The following is an 11482-nucleotide window of genomic DNA, read 5'->3' as shown; positions in this document are numbered from 1 at the left end:
GATTTGTCGAACACTGTGTATATATATATATATATATATATATATATATATATATATATATATACACACACACACACACACACACACACACACACACACACACACACACACACACACACACACACACACACACACACACACACACATATATATATATATATATATATATATATATTATATATATATATATACACATATATCTCTATACACATATATATACACACACACACACACACACACACACACATAAACACACTATATAGATATAGATATATCTATGTATATATCACCCTCTCCCTCTCCCTGTGTCACCCTCTCCCTCTCCCTGTGTCACCCTCTCCCTCTCCCTGTGTCACCCTCTCCCTCTCCCTGTGTCACCTTCTCCCTCTCCCTGTGTCACCCTCCCCCTCTCCCTGTCACCTTCCCCCTCTCCCTGTCACCCTCCCTCTATCTGTGTCACCCTCCCTCTATCTGTGTCACCCTCTCCCTGTGTCACCCTCCCTATCCCTGTGTCACCCTCCCTCTCCCTGTGTCACCCACCCTCTCCCTGTGTCACCCACCCTCTCCCTTTGTCACCCACCCTCTCCCTGTGTCACCCTCTCCCTGTCACCCTCTCCCTGTGTCACCCTCCCTCTGCCTGTGTCACCCTCCCTCTCCCTGTGTCACCCTCCCTCTCCCTGTGTCACCCACCCTCTCCCTGTGTCACCCTCTCCCTGTGTCACCCTCTCCGTGTCACCCTCCCTGTCCCTGTTTCACCCTCCCTCTCCCTGTGTCACCCTCCCTCTCCCTGTGTCACCCTCTCCCTCTCTCCCTGTGTCCCCCTCTCCCTGTGTCCCCCTCTCCCTGTGTCCCCCTCTCCCTGTGTCCCCCTCTCCCTGTGTCACCCTCTCCCTGTGTCACCCTCTCCCTGTGTCACCCTCTCCCTGTGTCACCCTCTCCCTGTGTCACCCTCTCCCTGTGTCACCCTCTCCCTGTGTCACCCTCTCCCTCTCCCTGTGTCACCCTCTCCTGTGTCACCCTCTCCCTCTCCCTGTGTCACCCTCTCCCTCTCTCTCCCTCTCCCTTTGTCACCCTCTCCCTCTCTCCCTGTGTCATCCTCTCCCTCTCACCCTCTCCCTGTGTCACCCTGTCCCGCTCCCTGTGTCACCCTCCCTCTCCCTCTCCGTGTCAGCCTCTCCCTGTGTAACCCACCCTCTCCGTCTCCCTGTGTCACCCTCTCCCTGTGTCACCCTCTCCCTGTGTCGCCCTCTCCCTGTGTCGCCCTCTTTCTGTCAACCTCTCCCTCTCTCTGTCACCCTCTCCCTCTCTGTTGCACTCTTCTTCGCTCTCTCTGTCGCACTCTCTCTTTGTCTCTCATTCTCTCAGTGTGTGTGTCTCTCATTCTCTCGCTTTCTCTGTGTGTCTCTCTTTCTCTCTATGTGTGTGTATGTGTGTGTCTGTCTGTCTCTCTCTTTCTCTCTCTGTGAAGCGCCGACGTCCAGACACTGGTCTGGCTTTTATTTCTAGATCTGACATTGATACACACACACAAACACGACTAATTGTAGTATAATGTAATACAATAAATACATTTATGTCAAAAACGAATGTTGTTCTGACTAGGAATTTATTAAATGTATTTTATTTATATATTTTATTTTAAAGCGGGGTTGGGGGTGGGACTAGGGGCGTAGTAGGGGGCGGGACTAGGTGGCGAGTAGATTTTTTGGTTGGGCGAGTAGATTTTTGGGTGATTTGTCGAACACTGTGTATATATATATATATATATATATATATATATATATATATATATACAAAACACACACACACACACACACACACACACACACACACACACACACACACACACACATATATATATATATATATATATATATATATATATATATTATATATATATATATACACATATATCTCTATACACATATATATACACACACACACACACACACACACATAAACACACTATATAGATATAGATATATCTATGTATATATCAAGAGAGACTAACAGAGAGTGTAAGAGAGAGAGAGATAACCAGACAGAGAAAGAGAGAGACAGAGATTGAAACATTGTGAAACAGAGAGAGAGAGAAACATACACAGATGTGTGTCTGTGGGTCATTATAGGTCAGTGTAAGCAGTAATCTGTTCATTCTACCACTGTAGAATATTTCACACACATTGTTATTTTAATTAAAATCGTACACTTGTTTTGCACATGTTGATTGAGTAAGCCGAAATAAAAGTTTTGTTTACAGTGAAATGACTATCTTACACAAAGAATGTGTGGCAATTATTTTAACACATTTTTAGTCGGAGAAAAACAAGGCGTATAACATAGAGCTTGTATTGTAACCTTGGAAGAAACCACGAAGATAACATGTAATTATTTTCACATTCAGCAGACGAATGTATGCGCTCAACTTGACACTGATCACTTCAACACAGCAGAAATGGCAGAAGCTTCCACATTGCATAGCCATCCACGTAAATCATACAAATTTATGATTTCAGAAGCAATAGAATCAACTGATGACAAGAGAGCAAGCGTGGGCCAAATCTATGACTTGATCCAAAAGAAATATCCATACTACAAAGAAGCATGCAGAGAATCAAATTTTAAAACTTCTGTACGATTCACTTTATTAGCAAATGAATGTTTTGAGCGTGTCCATGATCGCCTAGATCAACGATATAGATGTTGGCATGTTGCCCCATCATTTAAAATTACCATGGAACATATCTTCTGTTAAATAGCATATTTTTGCCTAATACCAGTTACAATGGAGCCGCACCGACTGGCGCGTCTGCTGCTATACCTGCTCCTATACCTGCACGCTCCATTCATCAAGACCAGATGCAAGATGCACATAACAACTATGATATGTGTCCAAACTTATATGGGCAATACCAATGTGGGTGGGAAAACAACCTAGAACTGTACGTACCTCCGGACGTCATGTTTGAAGAAGCCAGTGCAGATCCATATGAACGCCTCATGGAGATGTGTGTGATTCAGGATTCAACGGTTGCCTCAACCATGGATGATACTGTTGTGCCTTCCTGGAGCGAGCAGTTGCAGCCAAACCAGTTTTGACTTCTATAAGAATGGTAAATACAAGAATCATTATGCGTTGATTCACATTATAAATGTCTGTGGATACAGCGTAACATTGCAGACAGCCTTACATGTAGCGTGCACAAAGACATTATTTCCTATAACAATATACTACATGACGAAGCATTATTACACATTGTTGACGGACTCACAAAACCTAGATTAATATCTCATTAAAGTATCATTTCAACATGTTACACTAACTGTAACACACACTCCTCATTGTTTAGCATGCAACATAGAAAAAAAAAAAGTGTCGGCCACATATGACGTGGGACCCGTGTCATGTCCCAAGGCGTCCATAAAAAGGTTTACGGATGCAAGCCCCGCCCCCAACCGACGTGCGCATGTGAAAGCGTAGTGGCTGTGCCCGTAGCTTATTGTTACGGTCAGTGCACTGTGTCATGCGCGCGCGTCGGTGTTTCGGTGCGTGCACAGCGCTGGAAGCCAATGTTAATTCAGTGGGAGGAGTGTTTGCGTGCATTTCACTGTGCCTTAACATGACGTCACACGTCTTTGGTTCGCTCATCGGCCATTGTTTCCGTGGACACACGTCCGTTTACAAAGTTTACATAAGTACGTGTGTAGAAGTGAATTAGTTTCGCTTCCATAGCATAACTTCCACGCATGATATGCTTACTGCTAGCAGCACCATGGAGGGACATGTATTCAACGCACAGAATACACATTGTTTAGCGCATGCGCTAATACTTAGTCCACACAATCGTGGAGTGCACGCGCAACTGAAGTTGTGCGCACACATTATTATGTATACAGGCACCGGAAATATCATATCCGTAGTAATGCCAGCAACGCCATTATAAAAATGACTGTTCAGTATGTGTGGTTTGATCCTTGCACTTTCAACATATACGTTACTTATGCGTGAATATCCACAATCATATAGAGATGTGTTATGCGTTGTCATGCAGAGACATATATAAATGTGTCATCTTTGACCATCATGTGTTTGCTGTATTTCACAGATCTCGCGGATGAATACATGGGATCAATGTATGATTTCAGATGAGCCACTCGTTATATTAGATGATTGTGACGACGAGCGAACAACTATTATAATACATATGTAACAATGCTTTCAATGCTTGGAAAGCAGATTAACAATTAATACATAATGTTATCCGGTTATGCCAATATTAACTATGCACTTAACTAACATAATGATGTTGCTAAGCACTGAAGTTAGAAATTTTAATGTTTTTTGGTGATTTTCTACTAACATTATATGTCTTGCTCTGTTATATATGCAACCACCATTCTCACTCAGCAAACACATTTGTCTACTATATTGTATAATGTGACGTGTGACTTGTTAAAGCATGTAAATGCTACATAACAACTTTTAGACATTCTATCTGAAAGTACACAATAACAATAGGGAGGTGATATAAACTGTTTATTCATGTTAAAAGTTATTTTTCACCTAAGTTGTAGTGCTAACCTAACATGCATGAGCTACTGAATATTAGTTAAAGATCATGAAAAGATTAACATTTGTGTGTATATTTTATTTTCACGACTAACTATAGTTTAGTGTTTTTAGTAAACGTTCAACACATACAGAGCGAAGTGAGTCAGATGATACAATCAACACTAGTATGTTTGTTTATATTATTTGACGTTGAAAACCATGCATCACACAAAAAGTGCTACACACACAAACATTGCTGCTGAAATGTGTGCGTATGCAAATGTCCACGTCATTGACGTTCATATGTTGACATTAGTTGTAAAGGATCATGATAATAATGAATAACTTACGTGAATGAAATTAAAATTATATTAACAACATTGTCATTGGGTCGAATGAAGTATGAAAAGTTGAGAATACAAAGAACTATAATTTTGCATGGTGGTAACATTTTGACACATGTTACATGTACGTCAAATCAACACACGTGTGACTTATACATACACATGTGACAATGTTGTAATCAACATGAAGATGCATTGATGCAAGAACTAATCACATACATTGCTATGTAAATGATGTTGAAAACATTGGTGTGTTTAATGGCAAACATGCATTGAGTGTTAAGATCACTCATGTGCATCCGTGGATGTTCTCCTCCCATAATAAATATTTGATCAGGGTTTATCCCCTTCTCTCCACCAACCCATATATTACAGGAATGGAATTTGGAACGTTTGCTACATTAAATGTTATGTAATGTCCCTAATGATTTTCAAATACACTGCACATTAAGCACCAAGTGTAGCTAAACGCACGTACACTATACAGAAACGACATGTTTCAATAGTCACATCTTTTTCAATACGTTCTGTTTAGACATCCTGTAACTATACCTGTATCGAGGTTTGCACAACTTATGACAGATGTGAATTGAAATACATACCATGAGCAGTCATTGAAGTGATATACCTTGGAAAAGAAAACATGAATGAATATAAATCATTGTCATGACATGTTCATTAAGGTAAGCAACACACCAAAGTGTCTATTTTGTGTTAGATATGAAACACCATGTAGATTTCGTTAAATATAATATGAAAAACACACTGGTGTACACATCATTGTGATGCACATGTCACACTGTAAAAATAACATTGTATGTAACCATACAGCACTAACTAATGACTATGGACATAGTAGGTGTATTGTGTATGCATAACCAAAAAGAGCATGTACATAAAGTATTAATTTTTTACACATTTTTTATTGACGTACACACAAAAACTTTTATTTATAAGAAGGATAATAGAACCTGTGGATGAATGACATACCGGTGCCACATGCATTTGTCCACACAGCAGAGAAGAGAAAGGTGTGCGACCCATATTCATCTGTTTCCTAAGTGAATGGTATTTGGACAAATGTATTTATCATAACAAAGAATGAATATATGTATGTAGTACTATGAACATATATGTATTTGCTTACATGAAAAAAAAGTATTTATGACATTCAGACGTGTCTCAACACCACTGGCTGTTTGCTCAGTGTCAGCTGGTAAATTGACAGGATGCTCCTCCTCCAAACCATGACGTATGTCTGTTTGAACATTATTTCTGAGTGCCACATTGTGCAAAATGCAACATGCAATGATAATATCAGACACTTTAGCAGGCTTATATTGAAGTGCCCCACCAGTTCTATCAAGACACCTAAATCTTGTTTTGAGAAGCCCAAATGTCCTCTCTATGATGGATCGCATAGATATATGGGCAACATTGTACCTCTCCTCTGCTTCACTTTGAGGGTTTGGCACCGGGGTCAACAGCCACGGCCTAATTCCGTATCCTGAGTCACCTATAATCCATGGTGCACACATATGAAACAATTAGTGCTAACATTATAACATACAACATTTACTAGAAAAAGAAGAGTTGTTTGTTACCACATCATAATATGTACTCACCCACCAGCCAACCAGGTCCAAAATAGCATTCTTCGAAAGCATGGAAGACTGATGAGTTTCTCAGGATAGAGGAATCGTGACTGGAACCAGGGAATTTGGCTACCACATGCATAATTTCATCGTGGCATCGCATACCACCTGTACATTCAGGGAATGGTAGTGCTTAAGATTGCGGTAAGCATGCTCACTCTGACTAGGCGGGATCAAAGCAACATGGGTGCAATCTATTGCACCCAGCGCCCATGGTATCCCGGCTATGGTATAAAAGCCATTCCTGACTTCCAGCCACTCTGTGTGCTCTGTAGGAAAATGAATATAATTCCTAGCGCGTCTATTGAGTGCACATAGAAACTGGGTAAAGGCCTGTGAGAATGTAGAATGCGAGACCCCGCTCACTATGCCCACTGTTGTCTGGAATGACGCGGAAGCAAGATAATGATGAGCACAGCATTTTAACAAGCCCAGGGACTGCACGACCTCTGGCTGTCACAAAATCTAAATCTCCCCGTATCTCTTCATAAAGAGCTAAGATTGCTGCTGAACTCAAATGATAGCGACTTACAATCTCCTCCTCACTCATCCCATCTAACAGGGTTCTCTCCCTGTACAAACGAGGACGAGCCACAACTTCTCTCCTCTCTTCTTCTCTCATCTCCTTGCCCTCCCCCTCTCCTGTCCGCGTGCCTGTCCCTGTCACTGTCCCTGCCACTGTCCCTGCCTCTGTCCCTGTCCCTGTCCCTTCCTTGGCCTATGACATCCTCTCCATCAGCAAGCCTCTCATGCAATAGAATGTTCCTCCGTCTCCTAAACATTCGCATCATTTTGAGGTCTGTAGCTGTGAATGAGCAGGTAATTGCCCTCCTTTAAATACCTATGTGATGATGTCAGGTGACTTGCTAAAGTGCAAGGTGTTACATTAACATATCCAAGTAGTTTACTCCCAACCTGTATCCATTTGCTATAACAAGTATTATTTATGTGTGTTCAGCAGCCAATCATGATATTTCACAATGATGTAACGTTAAGCTTTGTACAAGAATTTATTGTCAAGTATTTGTGGAATGTGTAATGCATGTACTACTTCTGAACGCAACACTCAGTCATCTAATTAGGATACAACCATTACATTGACATTGAAAAACTTCGCTGCAACATGTCTAATTTGCCATGTTATTGTCACATTTTCACATCAAGTAATTATAGTGTGCATATGCATAAATTTATGGCATCAGGATAGTTGCTATTGATTCAGTTTCAAATGTGTAACAATGAGTAACTATTCTAGATGTTGTATAAGTTAGCATGAAGTGCTTGTAATGCATCTTGTACAATGTAAACATGCAATGTGATTGAGTGTCCAATTGCGGACGTCATCAAAAAAGGGAGGTCACAAAGTACATGTAAATATGAAAACAAAGAGCTACATTTACGTTTGATCATGCGTTACACATTCAAAGCATTGTGTAATGTATAGCAATATTACTATACGCTGGATGTGTTAGATGTGTGAAATGTGTAACATCATATAATAAATTGAAGCACAATTAAGTAACATGTTGGATATGATGTGAGCTGCTCCTTTAAGAGTTGAATATAGGATTTTTCCTTGACACATCATAACATGAAGACTAATGTGACACGCAAATCATGATAACATATAAAAGTAAAATGTTATGCAAATAATAAACGTAAGGGGTGACACGATGAAGTGAATGACCTCCACACTGTAATGCTAAGCACATTTGTATTATGAGCAATAAAACGTAAACACTACTATAATGTTATACGCCCCCGATCCATTGACTCCATTGATGTAGAGATGAGGTTTTTTTTCTAAGTGCCGTTCCGGCAACCTTACCGATCGTTCTCCCCTCCAACTTGCCAACTTTAGTTGGCGGGACCAATTGCAGATGAAATCTCCATTTCTGAGTGCCGATCAGCACCGATAAGCTGATCTGGGCTACTTGAATACAGCCGATTTAAAAAAGTGCCGAAAAGTGCCTTATCGTCAGGCGCATGCCAAAAAAATTTTTTCGGGAAGAAAAAATACCGATTTTGAGCACTTATCGGCGCTTACTGAATCTCAAATCCAATTTTGGCGGAAAAATGCCGAAAAAAGCATTATCGACGCTTACTGCATGAGGTCCATAATATCTTCATCACTAATAGTGATAGATAACTCACACAACCTCCTATGCAGTGCATGTAAGGATTGCAACAAAAAATAATAACATTTTATTAAACCATCATATTAAAAATCTATGTAATTATATACAGTGAATGATTAAAAAATCCTTCATGATGGGGGTGGCAGCCAGCTAGGGCTACTGTAAGTATAATGGTAACCTGATAAGCATACAAATCAACACTTGTAGATAATGGTCACAATATAGGTTTGTGGGATAAACTGCTGATGAAATGGATAGGAATACAATACCCTAACAGAATCCCAGACCCCATTTGTATAACATATAACAACACCTGTGACCAGTAGATGACCAAATTGTGTGTATGCAAATCAGCATTATTGCTGCTTCAAATAGCATGTAGCCAGTAAATATACACAAGAGAGTGGGTGTATCTGTTTGCACATACATTCAGGGAGTTACCAGCAATTGGTGCAGAGACCCATTGTATCAGATAGTAACAATCACAGGGTGGTTAGAGTAACCCACTCCAATCCTACCCTCAATACAATAAATAAATAGGACAACCAGGATAGATAGAGTGTATGTGTTAGTGCAGCCAATTGTGAGCATGTATAATAGAGGTGTGTGTTACAACTCACATTCAAATGGGTATACTACATAACCACATCAATTAACACTGTGTCATATAAATTAAAAATTGTCTACTATGGTTCCCCCTGCTCCTGTGTGAAATGGAGCTCCCCTGAGACATAAAATTACAATGTAGCATGTAGCTCAAAATGCCCAGTAACTGCTATACTGGCCGTATGAAGGAAAGCTCAGGTCGCCACTCCCCTGGACATCACCATCAAACGATTCCCCAACGCCGTATGAAGCGTGCACATTTGTATGTGCAAACAGGATACACCCGCTCTCTTGTGTATACAGTATATAAACTGGCTACATGCTATTTGAAGCAGCAATAAAACTGATTTGCATGCACACAATTTGGTCAACTACTGGTTACAGGTGATATGTTAGACAAATGGGGTCTGGATTCTGTTAGGGTATTGATATTCCTATCCCTTTCATCAGCAGAGTGTGCAGTTTATCCCACCAACCTATTAGTGACCATTACCAACAAATGTTGATTTGTATGCTTATCAGGTTACCATCATACTTAGCTGCAGCTGGCCACCAACCCCCACCATGGAGGATTTTTTAATCATTCACTGTATATAATCCCATGCATTTTGAATATGATGGTTTAATAAAAAAGTTATTATTTCTCGTTGCGATCCTTTCATGAACTGCATAAGAGTTGTGTATGAGTTAGTTCATTCTATCGCTATTAGTGATTGAGATATTATATCTAGGACTCACATGGTCATTATTGATAAGTCCACAACGAGAGCATATTGTAGGATATTTTTCTACAAATGCTCAATGTTGCCTACTATAACCCTGAACTAAGTATCTTTGCAATTATATGATTGATAGTACTAGGTTGAGCGACATAGGTTGCTGTAATTATTGCTAGGGAAGTTTCTAAAGTACTGTATGTCTCATTGCCAATCTTTTCATGTTTTAACCCTCAGGCTGCTCTTATAATTTCATGAAGCTGGAACGCTATGCAGCCCTTGTGATGTACAGCAGTGATTCCCAACCTTTTTTGTTTGGAGGAACCCTGGAAGTTTTTCAAAAAATCTCTGGGAACCCCTAAATGGCTGACACATAGTAGGTTAATTTCACATCTCACGAGCCCCCTCTATTTCCCACCCTCTACGTTGTATTTATTTCCCCTCCGTATCACTCACTCTCCCCTCCTCCTGCCTCACATGTATTTATCTCCCCTGCTTCTCACTCTTACTCCCTCTTTTCCTCACTCACTCCCCCCCTCTCTCCTCTCACTCACCCCTACCATCCGTAAATTACCCCACTCTCAATCAATCCTCCTCACAAAATACGTACCAACAAACCCCACCCCCTATATACGTGTAACCCCACCCGCAATACATAATAAAAATACCCGTCCCGCCAATACAGATGAAAAATTCCCCAGTCAATACATATTAAAAATGCCTCTGCAAATACATATTGTGATGTAGTCACTGTCCTAATGGACTAGAGAGCTAGTAGCTATGAGACTTTCCAGCTCAGAGAGTTAACCCCCTTGAATAGACAGCAACAGCTGCTGCCTAATTAATCAGGCTGAACAAGGAAGTGTTTAAGGGAGATACAGAGAGCTGCCATACTGAGCCAGAGAGAGACTGATTTCCCTCAGGGAAGGGGACAGAGAAAGTGCTCCCCAAAAAGGAAGGCTGGCACAGTTCCTTAGACCCACTGGACGGTGGTCACGGAGTCTGCTGGGACTGCCAGGGTTGGCAAACCCAGGAAGAAGAAAGGACGCGAGGCTGTGCTGAAGTGGGAACGTCTGTTCAAAACCTGGACTAACAGATAAGCAAAACCCTTTATTGCCATGCGCGGAGACTGTGTACATTGTTGCATATGCCAGGGCATGTTTTTGAGGTGAGAATTAGTTTAGCTTGCCATCCAGTAAGTAACGGTTAAAGCTACATTCTAGTTAGTTTTCGCTAAAGGGAATAGGTGTTATTTTTATGAGTTTGTTTTGACTTAAAGTGACAGTGTTTAAAAATGTGTATTGTCACTAATGGAAATATAAACCACTGAAGGTTGAGGGCTTAGGGCCCCTTGTGTGTATACACATGTTTGTCCCCCTTTAATATAAAACAAACCCTAGAAGACTGTGCCAGGAAGAGCCGGGGCAAGCGTCAGCGCTACATAAAGGGAGCAGTTTGCCACAATATTAAA

This window comes from Ascaphus truei, chromosome 4 (genome assembly GCF_040206685.1).
Source record: "Ascaphus truei isolate aAscTru1 chromosome 4, aAscTru1.hap1, whole genome shotgun sequence".
NCBI lineage: Eukaryota > Metazoa > Chordata > Amphibia > Anura > Ascaphidae > Ascaphus > Ascaphus truei.
Note: the sequence above shows the minus strand (reverse complement) of the source record.